At 44.3% G+C, this 15620-nt stretch overlaps 1 long non-coding RNA gene across 1 annotated transcript in view; it reads right to left on the reverse strand.

Moving 5' to 3' along the window:
• The window catches only part of LOC140186768 (uncharacterized), a 94268-nt gene that overhangs the window by 66569 nt on the left and 12079 nt on the right, over positions 1-15620 (reverse strand). The window contains exon 2 of the long non-coding RNA XR_011882938.1: positions 12504-12724. This is a non-coding gene — a long non-coding RNA (uncharacterized lncRNA). The remainder of the gene's footprint in view (positions 1-12503; positions 12725-15620) is intronic.

A 15620-nucleotide genomic window follows, 5' to 3' on the forward strand; every position in this document is an offset into this window, starting at 1 on the left:
AAATTCTCCAGTTGAATTTCCCACAGTTGCTGGCATGTAGTGACGTAGCTGTCAGCTAATCCATCAGTTACTAAAGGCATGTATGCACAACACCAGGTCCCACCTCCCAAACACTTCTATTTCTTATATCATGGCTTCAGCTGTGGACAGGAAATGCTATCCCAGGTTTACTGACAGGGATGCCCTGAGGCTTATGCATTATATCCTCTGCAGGAGGGAAATTTTGTGCACAGATGCCATGCAGACCCACCAGGGCCATGCAGACCCACCAGGGCAAGTGATAATAGCAGAAGTTGCTAAGCAGCAGTGCACACTATACCGTTGACCAAGTATGACAAAAATAGTCCTCACAGTTTAAGACTTCTTCATTCCATTTTCAGCTCTCGTCCTTATGGCTATTTAGGCACAGTCGACAACTTCCCTTACTATACAATCAGTTTTTAAAAAGAACTTGCTTTTACCTCCTTTCTCACCTCCCTTATCCTTTCCTGTACCTCTTCTACCTCTCTCCCTTGATGTGTCCATGCTGCACAGTCTGTACCTATCTACTCTTCTCCCTAACCCTACTGCTCTGCTTGTGCCTGTTCTCCTTTCTCACTTTGCCTACTGTGCTGTCTCTCTCTCCTCCTTTCTCTATCTCTCTGCCTCTCTCCCCTTATGCCCTCTTGCATTCTTCGCTATTCCGACTCTCTCTCCTGCAACAGCACACTCACTCCTGCATTCTTCAGTAGCTGTCACTTCAGTCGTTCCTCTACTTCCACACTCCCTTGACTAAGACACAAAATGATCCAAGGAAGCTGCAATGTTGAGATTAACCAGCCAACTTCCACAATTGTTATCTATTCCAGGTTACTAAGAGGCCTAGATCGAGTGGATAACCAGAGATTTTTTTCCCAGCGTGGAAATTACTAATATGAGGGAGCATAATTTAAGGCAAATGGAGAAAAATAAAGGGGGAATGTCAGGGGTAAGCTTTTTTTTCCACAGAGGATGGTGAGTGCATGGGCACACTGCTGAGATGGTGGTAGAGGCAGATACATTAGGGGCATTTAAAAACTCAGACAGGCACATGAATGAAAGAAAAATGGAGGGCTTTGGGAAGGGTTAGATTGGTGGTTTCCAACCTTTTTATACCACGGACCCCTACCATTAACTAAGGGGTCTATGGACCCCAGGTTGGGAACCCCTGAGTTAAGTGTAGGTTAAAAGGTCAGCCCAAGTTGTAGGCCAAAGGGTTTGTACTGTGCTGTAATGGTCTATGTTCTATGGCACTCCAAACTGGAGGTAGATCACTTCATCTCTACAGAGGAGAAAATCTGGACCTAATGAAAGTTGAACAAGTAAACACTAGGTACATTAAGCACAGTTTACCCAAGATTATCAGGGTATGATTTCATTTTACCTAAGCATAACTTCACTAATTGTTGTTGGGGCTTTCACTTAAGACCATAAGATATAGGAGCAGAAGCAGGCCATTAAGCCCATGGAGTCTACTCTGCCATTCAATCATGGGCTGATCTAATTTGTCCAGTCATCCCCACCCCCCTGCTTTCTCCCCGTACCCTTTGATGCCCTGGCTAATCAAGAACCTATCTATTTCTGCCTTAAGTCCACCCGATGACTTGGCCTCCACAGCCACTCGTGGCAACAAATTCCACAGATTTACCACCCTCTGACTAAAGTAATGTCTCCACATCTCTGTTCTAAATGGACTTCCTTCAATCCTGAAGTCGTGCCCTCTTGTCCTAGAATCCCCTAGCATGGGAAATAACTTTGCCATTTCTAATCTGTTTAGGCCTTTTAACATTCGGAATGTCTCTATGAGATCCCCCACCATTCTCCTAAACTCCAGGGAATACAGCCCAAGAGCTGCTTGACGGTCCTCATATGGTAACCCTTTCATTCCTGGGATCATTCTCATGAATCTTCTCTGAGCCCTCTCCAATGCCGGTATATCCTTTCTAAAGTAAGGAGCCCAAAACTGCACGCAATTCTCCAAGTGTGCTCTCACAAGTGCCTTATCGAACCTCAACATCATATCCCTGCTCTTATATTCTATACCTCTAAAAATGAATGCCAACATTGCATTCGCCTTCTTCACCACTGATTCAACCTGGAGGTTAACCTTTAGGGTATCCTGCACAAGGAGTCCCAAGTCCCTTTGCATCTCTGCATTTTGAATTCTCTCCCCATCTAAATAATAGTCTGCCCATTTATTTCTTCCACTAAAGTGCATGACCATACACTTTCCAACATTGTATTTCATTTGCCACTTCTTTGCCCATTCCCCTAAACTATCTAAGTCTCTCTGCAGGCTCTCTGTTTCTTCAACACTACCCGCTCCTCCACCAACCTTTGTATCATTGGTAAATTTAGCCACAAATCCATTAATCCCATAGTCCAAATCATTGACGTACATTGTAAAAAGCAGTGGTCCCAACACCGACACCTGTGGAACTCCACTGGTAACCGGCAGCCAGCCAGAGTACTATCCCTTTGTTCCCACTCTCTGTTTTCTGCCAATCAGCCAATTCTCCACCCATACTAGAAACTCCCCTGTAATTCCATGGGCTCTCATCTTGCTAAGCAGCCTCATGTGCGGCACCTTGTCAAAGGCCTTCTGTAAATCCAAGTACACCACATCTACTACATCTCCTTTGCCTACCCTGCTTGTAATTTCCTCAAAAAATTGCAGTAGATTAGTCAGGCAGGATTTTCCTTTCAGGAAACTATGCTGGCTTTGGCCTATCTTGTCATGTGTCTCTAGGTATTCTGTATTCTGTGATCTCATCCCTAATAATCAATTCCAACAATTTCCCAACCACTGATATCAGGCTAACAGGTCTATAGTTTTCTCTCTGCTGCCTCCCACCCTTCTTAAATAGCGGGGTAACATCTGCAATTTTCCAGTCATCCGGTACAATGCCTCCACAATCTCTCTAGCTACTTCCTTCAGAACCCGAGAATGCATTTCATCGGGTCCAGGAGATTTATCCACCCTCAGACCATTAAGCTTCCTGAGCACCTTCTCAGTCATAATTTTCACTGCACATACTTCACTTCCCTGACACTCTTGAATGTCCAGTATACTGCAGATGTCTTCCACTGTGAAAACTGATGCAAAATACGCATTCAGTTCCTCTGCCATCTCTGGGTCTCTCATTACAATATCTCCAGCATGATTTTCTATTGGTCCTATATATACCCTCAACTCTCTTTTACCCTTTATATACAGAAAAAAAATTTTTAGTATCTTCTTTGATATCAGTTGCCAGCTTCCTTTCATAATTCATCTTTTCCTTCCTAATGATCTTCTTAGTTTCCTTCTGCAAGTTTTTAAACGCTTCCCAATCCTCTATCTTCCCACTAGCTTTGGCTTCCTAGTATGCCCCCTCTTTTGCTTTTACTTTGTCTGTGAGTTCACTTGTCAGCCACAGTAGTGTCCTTCTTCTATTTGAAAATTTCTTCTTATTTGGAATATATCTGCTTTCACTTGCTTCATTTTTCACAGAAACTCCAGCCATTGGTGCTCTGCTGTCCTTCCTGCTAGTGTCCCTTTCCAGTCAACCTCGGCCAGTTCCCCTCTCATACCATTGTAATTTCCTTTATTCCACTGAAGTACCAACACATTGGAATTTAGTTTCTCCTCAATTTTCAAAGTGAACGCGAACATATTGTGATCACTGTTTCCTAAGGGTTCCTTAACCTTAAGCTCTCTTATCACCTCCGGATCATTGCACAACACCCAAACGAGCACAGCTGATCCCCTAAACACGAGGAATTCTGCAGATGCTGGAAATTCAAGCAACACACATCAAAGTTGCTGGTGAACGCAGCAGGCCAGGCAGCATCTCTAGGAAGAGGTACAGTCGATGTTTCGGACCGAAACCCTTCCTCCTCCCCCTCCCATTTTCTAATCTCTTACTAGCTCTTCCTTCAGTTAGTCCTGACTAAGGGTCTCGGCCCAAAACGTCGACTGTACCTCTTCCTAGAGATGCTGCCTGGCCTGCTCCGTTCACCAGCAACTGTGATGTGTGTCAGCTGATCCCCTAGTGGGCTCAGCAACAAGCTGTTCTAAAAAGGCATCCTTTAGACATTCTACAAATTTGCTCTCTTGAGGACCAGTACTGGCCTGGTTTTCCCAATCCACTTTCATGTTAAAATCCCCAACGATTATCATGACATTGCTCTTCTGACACGCCTTTTCTATCTCCTGCTGTAATTTGTAATCCACAACCCGGCTGCTGTTTGGAGGCCTGTATGCAACAGCTATTAGGGTCCTTTTACCCTTGTCATTTCTTAACTCAACCCATAGAAACTCTACACCTTCCGATCCTATGTCATTCCTTTCTAATGATTTAATATTATTTCTTATACGCAGGGCCACACCACCCCCTCTGCCTACTAACCTATCTTTCTGATACACCGTACATCCTTCCAAGGACTGCACCTCCAGTAAAAAGGAGTAACTTCTAATCATTCTCAATTAATGATGACTTGTTGCATCCACTTTCAGTTATGTCAGCCAATTCTGCAAAACTACCCTCAGCATGGGAACACCAATAAAATTAACAAATGGCTTCAAATTTTGCCTAAAAGATAGGTCACGTAAACTTACACTTGCTGAAATTTAGCTTCAGAATGGAGTTTACAAATTTGTGTGTGTTGGTGGTGGGTAAGTGGAAAGTGAAGAATTAGGGAATTGAAGAGGGAATGTCAAAAAGGAAGGAGAAGATAGAATGGAATGGAGCATGTGGTTAGGGGTTGTCTGAGCAGGATGGAAAGGGCAGCACAAAGCGGCGAAAGGGAATTAATTTAAGGAGGCACAAGTAAGTAGGAGGGTCCAAAGTGTAGAAGAAGTAATGAGTTAGGCAGATTGAGATGAAACATGATAGCCTCCAACCTTCTCCATGACCATCTTCTAAGTAATCAACAACTCAATAATATCCCCAGCCACCTCAGCTCTTACTCCCATTTCCTTATCTTCCAACCCTGCTTTCCAGGCCTGGTTCTGAAAATGTCTTCTGTTTATCCGACTATGGAAGACCTGGGAGATCAGAAAGATCTAGGAGGAACAGGTTATGCGTGGAGATTGAATGGAACCTTGGAACTCAAAATGACTCGCGTGGAGTACAAGGGATCTCCATAAGGTAAGATTGAATGGAGTCTGGTAATTCTGGGCAACATCCCTTCATGCAGTCATTCCAAAATTCCCATGACACTCTCATCTGAGATCCTTTCCATGTGCTGTGATCCCCAAATCTTTCAAGATGGCAGGGCCAGGCTCTTGCGTACTAAGGAGAGCATCATTCATGGCCACATTCAGCAAGTAGGAAATGCAGTTTGGCTTCCATCTGACATCCCAAAAATCACAGAAAAGCCAGTCTCCTGCCAATCCGATTCGCTCAATGTTATGTCAACAACCGACTGCAGGCATGGATTGAACCAAGGCTCTGTGACCAGGCAACATCCCAGCTATCTTACTGAAGACCTATGTTCCAGAACGAGCTAGGCCTCACGCCAAGCTCTGCAGTTCAGTTGCAACACTGGCATCAACACGGCAATGTGGAAGCTTGCCCCAAGTATGTTCTATTTACAAGAGCAGGACAAATCCAATGTGGATAATCACCATCTAATCAGGCTACTCTCAGTCATCATAATGTGATGGAATGTGTTGTTGACTGTGCTTACTGGCAGCACTTAGCTCACCAAGAACTTGCTCAATGATGACTGCCCTTCGCACCTCAGCAATATTTGACTAAGTGTGGCATCTGAAATTAACTGGAGTGAATAGCCATCAAATATAAAACTCCCCAGCACTTGGAATAAGTCTTTTCACAAAGAAAAAGACTTGTAGTTGTCAGAGGTCAATTATCTCAACCCTGGGACATCACTGCAGGAGTTCTTTGGGACAGAGTCATAAGTGGGACCATCTTTAGCTACTGTGACCACCTGGTAAGATGTGGGATGTTCATTATTCCACTCCACATGCAATTCTTCAGTAAATGAGGCAATGCATGCCTGCATCCAATATGACCTAGACAATATTCAAGCATGGGCTAGTAAGTGGCAAAAGTGTCAGGCAATCACCATCTCCTAAAAGAGAGAATATACCACCTGTTGAAAATCAGTGGTATTACCAATGCCAATTTCCTCAGAGGTCACCAGTGAACAGGTACCCGACCAGACCAGCATATAAATCCTCCGGCTGTAAGTTAGAAGCCAGGTGTCCAGTGATTCAACATCTGATATCCTACGGCCCTCTCACCATTTGCAAGGTACTAGTCAGGAGTATGGCGGAATATTCTCCATTTACCTGGAAGCGTGGAGTGGCAACAACTTTTAAATTGCCCAATGCCATCCAAAATATTGCTTGGCATCCCCTCAACCACCCTAAATATTCATTCCCTTCACCGTGACCGCACAGTATCTGCTGTAATGAACTCTTCTGGCCTATGCGGAGGGCCAGAGGGCGTTTGGCACCAAGATATTTAGAACAGTTGAACTGGTTAATTGTTGTTTAACGAGAATTGTTAATTGTTAGGGTACCTTTTGACCTTTTGTTTTTCTCAAGCCACTCGCTCTTTATAATGTGGTCTCTAGGTGCTTTTTGTTTAAACTTGTTAAGTTTATTTTAATAGGCTTGGAGACTCCATGTTACTTGTATTATTTAAGCGGATGCCCAATTAGTGCTAGTCGCAGGGTCCTAGTCTGAGAGTGTTATGTCCCGCAGTGTTGTTCGTTCTGTTGGAAAGTACAGCTCATAGTCAAGCAGCATGGGTCACCTGACCTGTATATTATGCAGTTATTTTCTCTCTCATAAAGCTCCAATATTGCAGTACTGTTACTCTTAAGAACCATAGTAAGGTCCTTATTCAGATCCTACACACAAATCATCTCCGTTCCCTATTCCAGCTCAGTCCTCTCATTTGTGACCATTACCCAGTAATCTATTCCAGATATATCCTGTTCTCTGTCCCTTGACCTCCAAAGGCCAGATCCTTGCATGCTGAAACATATGCCTTACTTGTCTCAATTTCTCTAAAATTCCTACATGATCTGAAAAATGTACACACACAAAATCTCCACTCACAATTTCCTCAGATATATTTTCACTTATATTTTACTTCACCCCTTCTTCTGCCCACTTCCCTTCCATCATCACTCACCATCAAAATTCCAATTGCTCCTGACTGATCACCGGCCACTCAGCAAGACCTCTTGCTGATCTGTTGCTTAATGTAAATGCTCCATTTATTGGTTATCCCCTAACCCTTTTCTTCCTAAATGACCCAGACCCTCTCTAATTTTTTTCTTTAAAGTTCTTCTCATAAATACTTTGAAGGTCCCTGTCACTTAACTTGAACGTTCCTTCTTCTTCACTGGTCATACATAAAAACTGGCAGCACCATTTTTAACTTCCCTTCTTTTGGGTAACTTCTTCCACAAACATTCTGTCTTAACTTTATCACTTAATGACACTCTTAATTTCAACTTCCTTTCATTGAAGAAACATACCACATTCCTGATTTGTTTTAAATACAGTTGCATATGATCCTAAGCTGGGGTGGACTTTGAAAAATCAGGAAATAAAAAGCATTGATGAAATACAGGATGAGAATAGACAGCAAGCTGGACAGACATGTAGCACATAATATTTTATGTGAAGAAACACGAAGCACTAAGATTGTTGAGGATAATAAATACATAAGAGAGATCATTGTGCAAGAAAAAAAACAGGTGAGCAATATGGGCAAATAGTTTGAAGAAACAACAAAGTAAATATGTTCTAGGGTGGATATATAGACAGCAGTCCAATTCAGGATGTTATTCTGATGATAAAGTCCTGTTTTATAGGGCTATTAATTTATTGTTATTATATGATGATAAAGAATCCCAGTGCGGAGGTTACAATGGAGGATTACTAACTAGGCTATTCTGGGAAGCAATGTCACAGCAGCTGAACAAGATGGCAAAGGGGAAGAAGCTGTTCCTGAATCACTGTGAAGAGATCCTTTCGAAGTTTTCAAGACCTAAAAGGACATCGACAAAACACACTTTAGTGTGAATCAAAGGCACTTCCCAGTTTCTTATAAATCACTTTCTAACTCTTTGGAACCTATGCCTCGTCTAACCAAAGCATCTGCTCCCTCCAATAGTGTACTTTCTAACTGAATGCAATCTGTCACATGTAAGGTTTTCCAGTGAAATCTCAAACTTATTAACATTCTGAATGAAAATGGGCAGAGCGTCAACATATTGACAAAAGTGCTGAAATTTACATCCTTACATTCTTACTCTAGCAAACCCAGCTTTCTGCATGGAAAGGCTGGATTACATAATTTCTCATAATGGAGAATTGTTGCACTCTTCTGATGGAGATAGTATTAGCATTGTGCCACCTATTTCAGGACAGAGTGTTCCCGGAAAGTGCACTGTTGTCAACTTGAAGGCTGCCAATACCTTTTGTATGTAGAACATCCTTGAGGAACAAGTGTTCAGTGTGTGATATGTAGAAATTGTGGTCTTATCTTGGTTTTCAGGTCAGAGGTCAAAACTGGCCATGTGTCATCTATTGCCATGCCCAAGTGATATCAGATGTTCTTACAGCAGTCAGCAAGAGTGAAAAAGAAAATCTATGCACAAAATGCACCAGCTGACTTCTGCATCCTAGCCCCACTCACAACACGCTGGAGGAACTCAGCAGGTCGGGCAGCATCCATGGAAAAGATCGGTCAACGTTTCGGGCCGGAACCCTTCGTCAGGACTGTAGGGGGAAGGGGCAGAGGCCCTATAAAGAAGGTGGGGGGAGGGTGGGAAGGAGAAGGCTGGTAGGTTCCAGGTGAAGAACCAGTAAGGGGAAAGATAAAGGGGTGAGGGAAGGGAGGCAGGGAGGTGATAGGCAGGAAAGGTGAAGAAGGAATAGGGGAAAACACAAAGGGTAGTAGAAGGAGGTGGAACCAAGAGGGAGGAGGTAGGCAGCTGGGGGAAGGGGCAGCGAGACATAGGGATAGGGGAAGGGAGGGGAAGGGAATTACCGGAAGTTGGAGAATTCTATGTTGATACCAAGGGGCTGGAGACTACCTAGACGGTATATGAGGTGTTGCTCCTCCAACCTGAGTTTAGCCTCATCATGGCAGTAGAGGAGGCCATGTATGGACATATCTGAATGGGAGTGGGAAGCAGAGTTGAAGTGGGTGGCTACTGGGAGATCCTGTCTGTTTGGCAGACGGAGCGAAGGTGCTCGACGAAGCGGTCCCCCAATCTGCGTCAGGTTTCACCGATGTAGAGGAGGCCGCACTGGGAGCACCGGATGCAATAGATGACCCCAACAGACTCACAAGTGAAGTGTTGCCTCACTTGGAAGTACTGTTTGGGGCCCTGAATGGTGGCAAGAGAGGAGGTGTGGGGACAGGTGTAGCACTTGCGCTTACAGGGATAAGTGCCAGGTGGGAGATCCGTGGGGAGGGACGTGTGGACCAGGGAGTCCGAAGGGACCGATCCTGCGGAAGGCGGAGAGGGGTGGAGAGGGAAAGATGTGCTTAGTGGTGGGGTCCTGTTGAAGGTGGCGGAAGTTGCGGAGGATAATGTGTTGGATCCGGAGGCTAGTGGGGTGGTAGGTGAGGACAAGGGGAACACTGTCCCTGTTGTGGTGGCGGTAGGATGGGGTGAAAGCCAAACTGCGGGAAATGGAGGAGATGCGGGTGAGAGCATCATTGATGACAGCAGAAGGGAAACCATGATCCTTAAAGAAAGAGGACATTTGAGACGTCCTGGAACGGAAAGTCTCATCCTCGGAGCAGATGTGGCAGAGACAGAGGAACTGGGAATAGAGAATGGCATTTTTGCATGTGGTGGGGTGGGAAGAGGTATAGTTGAGGTAGTTATAAGAGTCAGTGGGCTTGTAGAAGATGTCAGTGGACAGTCTGTCTCCAGAGATGGAGACCGAGAGATCGAGAAAGGGGAGAGAAGTGTCCGAGATAGACCAAGTGAATTTGAGGGCTGGGTGGAAGTTAGAAGTAAAGTCGATTAAATTGACGAGCTCAGCATGGGTGCAGGAAGCAGCACCAATGTAGTCGTCAATGTACTGAAGGAAAAGTTGGGGAGCAGTACCAGAATAGGTTTGGAGCACAGACTGTTCCACATAACCAACGAAGAGGCAGGCATAGCTAGGGCCCATGCGAGTTCCCATAGCTACACCCTTGGTCTGAAGAAAGTGGGAAGAGCCAAAAGAGAAGTTATTGAGTGTGAGAACTGGTTGGCGGAACACCTGTCCCTACACCTCCTCTCTTGCCACCATTCAGGGCCCCTAACAGTACTTCCAAGTGAGGCAACACTTCACTTTTGAGTCTGTTGGGGTCACCTATTGCATCCGGTGCTCCCGGTGCGGCCTCCTCTACATCGGTGAAACCCGACGCAGATTGGGGGACCGCTTCGTCGAGCACCTCCGCTCCGTCCGTCAAAACAGACAGGATCTCCCTGTAGCCATCCACTTCAACTCTGCTTCCCACTCCCATTCAGATATGTCCATGCATGGCCTCCTCTACTGTCATGATGAGGCTAAACTCAGGTTGGAGGAGCAACACCTCATATACTGTCTAGGTAGTCTCCAGCCTCTTGGTATGAACATAGAATTCTCCAACTTCCGGTAATTCCCTCCCCTTCCCTTCCCCTATCCCTATGTCCCTCTGCCCCCTCCCCCAGCTGCCTACCTCCTCCCTCTTGGTTCCACCTCCTTCTACTACCCATTGTGTTTTCCCCTATTCTTTCTTCACCTTTCCTGCCTATCACCTCCCTGCCTCCCTTCCCCCACCCCTTTATCTTTCCCCTTACTGGTTCTTCAACTGGAACCTACCAGCCTTCTCCTTCCCACCCTCCCCCCACCTTCTTTATAGGGCCTCTGCCCCTTCCTCCTACAGTCCTGACGAAGGGTTCTGGCCCGAAACGTCGACCGATCTTTTCCACGGATGCTGCCCGACTTGTTGAGTTCCTCCAGCGTGTTGTGAGTGTTGCTTTGACCCCAGCATCTGCAGATTATTTTGTGTTAATGCATCCTAGCCCTTTGCCTAAACCATACCATGTCTCTTATGTCCCTCCACCGTGGATCCATTAGTGGGAATCCTCAAAGTGCACAATAATACTCAACTGCAGCTCAGTCAGTTTTTACCTTCTGAATTCAGGAACAATGTTGTTAAATTGGAAAACTGTGCTTTTTACTCTGCTCTTCACCTGAGAAAAGTGAACAGAATTATATACTGTTTCGCCTTGCATGTGCTTTTGAGAAATTACTAGAGTGTGTAACTAAACAGTGTGGCTGAACACCTTGATATCTTTCAAGGGTAGCTCATGTCTGACAAATCTGAATTATTTGGAAAGGTGATTAAACTATGAGAGTGCATGAATGTCTATGGATGTTATTTACAAGGACTTTCAGAACCTTGAGATAATATCTCTGGAAAAAAAAACTATCAGCTAAGGTTTGAGTTCATGAAATTGAAGACAAAATATTGACCTGGCTAGCAAATTTGCTCGCAGCTTGAGACAATGGGCAAGAGCTCAAATTGGCAGGAGGTGACTGGTGCTGTTCTACAAGGAACAATACTGGGACCACGTGCATTCATCATATTTACGAATAACTTAGATGACGAGATAGCTATGCATTCAATTGTGCCACTGATATAAAGATAGGTGGCATTGTAAGCAGGGTAAATTACATTACAAAAGATTATTAATAGAATAAATAAATAGAGGTTTTAATCCCTGGAATTTAGAAGATTAAAGAGAACAGACTCAGAAACTAAACGTCTTTCTATTTTCCTCTGAATTAAATCTGTTTGTGGGCTCTTTATGTTTTTTCTGCTGAAATGTTTCTTTTTTAAATATTAATTCTTGTTCATTTTAAAGCATTTATAGGTCCCTCCTTCTGATTATTGTAATAAACTGCTGTGTACAAACAATGATTCTATTGTTCCACATAAATAATCTGATTAAATCTTCAAGTTAGTGATATGAGAGAAATATTTTTCAATAGGTTTCAACAGGTACACTTAATGTCAGAGAAATGTATGCAATATACATCTTGAAATTCTTTTTCTTCACAAACATCCACGAAAACAGATGAGTGCCCCAAGAATGAATGACAGTTAAACGTTAGCACCCCAAAGCCCCCCCCCAGCTCCCCCTCCCGTGCACAAGCAGCAGCTAGGCAACAGCACCCTCCACCGAGCACTCAAGCATGCAGCAAGCATCAATAAAGACACAGACTTGTACCCTAATGACTACTCGATCACCCGATAATTCGACATACCACAAGCTCTCTCTCTCTCCCTAATAAAGGAAAAAGAGGTGTCCCTGTTTCACAGCAAGAGGGGAGACATAACAAACAACTCACTGGTTTCCGATGTTAAAAGTCTGTTGCCTTGCTTTTTCCGAGCTCTGCGCCCAGAGAGTCGGTCCCCCCGGGAACGCTCAGATCTCTGGACACACAACCCATGGCAACTAACCTGCTGCTCCCAATGTTCCGTGTTCTCAGTTAGTGGCACCAGCCTGGGATCAGCACGTCCTCAGAGCTATGTAAATCCGGCACTCTGAAGGCACGCTAGCCTTCCAGGCCGCGTCCTTGGGATATCAAAAAGTGGTCGGTTGTGAGGCCCTGAGAGCAGGTCCCATTCCCACAAAGAACTGAAGTCAGAGTGTAACTCCAGGTCAGGGTCTTCAAAAGAACCTTGAAAAGGAAAAAAGAGATATCAAAGATAGAAATAGAACTGTCTGTGAAGATGCAAGCAAAGAAGTCGCCATTTAGTTATCTATTTCCATAGTTCATTTAATCAAAATTATTTTGAGCAATATTTTCAGAAATTATTTCAACATATTATTGTGAAAAGACCTCAGTTCTAGGAGCATTTATTGCAAAAGAAATTTAGTGAAATATTTAAATCCAAAATTTAGCTGAACACGAGCCCGCAATAGATTTATGTAAGAAACTCCTACCTCATAATAAATCAGCCATGATGGAATAGTAGAGCAGACTTGATGGGCCAAATAGCCTCGTTCTACTCTTATGTGTTATGGTCTTATGCTCTCCTGCCAGCAGTGTTGCTCCATTGGGTATGGCAGGGGATGGAATGGCCCTTCTGTGTGAAAGCACACACACCAAGGTGCTGACTCCATTTCCTCCACTGCTGCAGAGCTAGCGCAGGAATTCAGGCTGCATCAGTTATCAGGGGAACCGAGTGGCTCGGTGGTGGAACTAGTACAGCTGCTGCTTCACAGCTGGAGTGACCCAGGTTCCATTCTGACTTGCAATGCTTTTGGTGCGGAGTTTGCATGTTCTCTTTCTGACCATTTGAATTATCTCTGGATGCTCAAGTTTCCTCCACATCCAAAGAGATGTGTGTAGGTAATTTAATTGGCTACTTACCAAGTGTATAGGTAAGCACTAGAATCTGGAGGAAGACAATTGAAATATAGGGAGAATAGGTTACAGTGACATTAGTGGGGGGAGGGGTGCACGTGGGACTGCTCTGTGACCTTTATGGGCTTGGTGCCTGAAACAGCCTCCATTTAAGCAACAAGAAAATGTGGAAGTTCATTGAGGGAATTCTTTGGGTGGACTGGGCCTACCAAAAGAAGATGAGACGGGGAGGCAGCATCAGAGTAAGGTGTGATCAGGGAAGGGAAGAAGAAAGCAAAAACATTTGGTGAAGCTACTTTGAGATGAGACCATGAAGCTACTCGGCCCATCAAGTGTGTTCCGCCATTCCATCGTGGTGATTTATTATACCTCTCAACCCCTTTCTTCTGCTTTCTTCCTCATTACCTTTGATGCCCCTATACTTATACTTTATTGTCGCCAAACAATTGGTACTAGAACGTACAATCATCACAGTGATATTTGATTCTGCGCTTCCCACTCCCTGGATTACAAATATTAAATATTAAAAATAACAAAAATTAGTAAATATTAAAAATTTAAATAATAAATCATAAATAGAAAATAGAAAAATGGAAAGTAAGGTAGTGCAAAAAAACTGAGAGGCAGGTCCGGATATTTGGAGGGTACAGCCCAGAGCCGGGTCAGGATCCGTTCAGCAGTCTTATCACAGTTGGAAAGAAGTTGTTCCCAAATCTGGCCGTATGAGTCTTCAAGCTCCTGAGCCTTCTCCCAGAGGGAAGAGGGACGAAAAGTGTGTTGGCTAGGTGGGTTGTATCCTTGATTATCCTGGCAGCACTGCTCCGACAGCGTGTGATGTAAAGTGAGTCCAAGGACGGAAGATTGGTTTGTGTGATGTGCTGCGCCGTGTTCACGATCTTCTGCAGCTTCTTTCGGTCTTGGACAGGACAACTTCCATACCAGGTTGTGATGCACCCTAGAAGAATGCTTTCTACGGTGCATCTATAAAAATTAGTGAGGGTTTTAGGGGACAGGCCAAATTTCTTCAGTTTTCTCAGGAAGTAAAGGTGCTGTTGAGCCTTCTTGGCAGTGAACTCTGCTTGGTTGGACCAAGTCAGGTCATTTGTGATATTGATCCCGAGGAACTTAAAGCTTTTGACCTGTTCCACTTGCGCACCACCGATGTAAATTGGGTTGTGCGGTCCGCTACTCCTTCTGAAGTCAACAACCAATTCCTTTGCCTTGGTGACGTTGAGGGATAGGTTATTGTCTTTGCACCATACCACCAGGTTCTTAATTTTATCTCCGTACTCAAACTCATCATTACCTGAGATACGGCCTACAATTGTTGTGTCATCAGCAAACTTATATATTGAGTTTGATGGAAACTTGGCTACACAGTCATGGGTGTACAGTGAGTATAGCAGGGGGCTGAGTACACAGCTTTGTGGGGCACTGGTGCTCAGAGTGATTGTAGAGGAGAGCTTGTCCCCTATTTTTACAGCCTGGGTCCTGTCTGTGAGGAAGTTGAAGATCTAGGTGCAGATCTGAGTGGTCAAGAATCTATCAACCTCTTCTTTAATTATACCCAGCTGTCTGCGGCAATGAATTCAAAGTTCAAAGTACATTTATTATTGAAGTATACAACCTTGAGATTTATCTCCTTACAGCAGACATCCCACCCTGCAAAAACTCATTTCAGGGAGGTAGCACCAGCACCGCTGCACCCCCCTCCCGCCCCCCGTGCGACCTCCAAGGGTGTATGTATACAGGACAATTGATTATGAAAGAACACAACAATTTATTTGATCACGTATTGAAACTAGTTACACACACATATTTTGTTGGCAGTCTCAATGTTAATAGCTAAATGCTAATGCAAATAGCTTTTCTATTTCTTTTGCAAAACTTCCTTGTACTGTGGTGTGGCTTGCTTGGCAAATTTGAGCATTTTGCCGGAAGTCTCAACCTCATAGCAGTCTGTGTCAATGAGTTTGTTAGTTTTTACAGGACATGAGATTCACAAGTGTTTTGTGAGACTACTGACTTCTGAATTCTGTCTTAATATGACGCACCACGCTGAATGCCCTTTCTACATCACAATTAGAATTTAGCAACACCAAAAGCAGCTTCATCAACCGGCAGAGCTCTTTGAATCTCAACTGCCCTGTGCTCACAGATTTTACTTCGGACAGCTTCCCCCAGAACACATTAACTGGGAAACTTT

The sequence above is a fragment of the Mobula birostris genome, chromosome 23 (genome assembly GCF_030028105.1).
Source record: "Mobula birostris isolate sMobBir1 chromosome 23, sMobBir1.hap1, whole genome shotgun sequence".
Lineage (NCBI taxonomy): Eukaryota > Metazoa > Chordata > Chondrichthyes > Myliobatiformes > Myliobatidae > Mobula > Mobula birostris.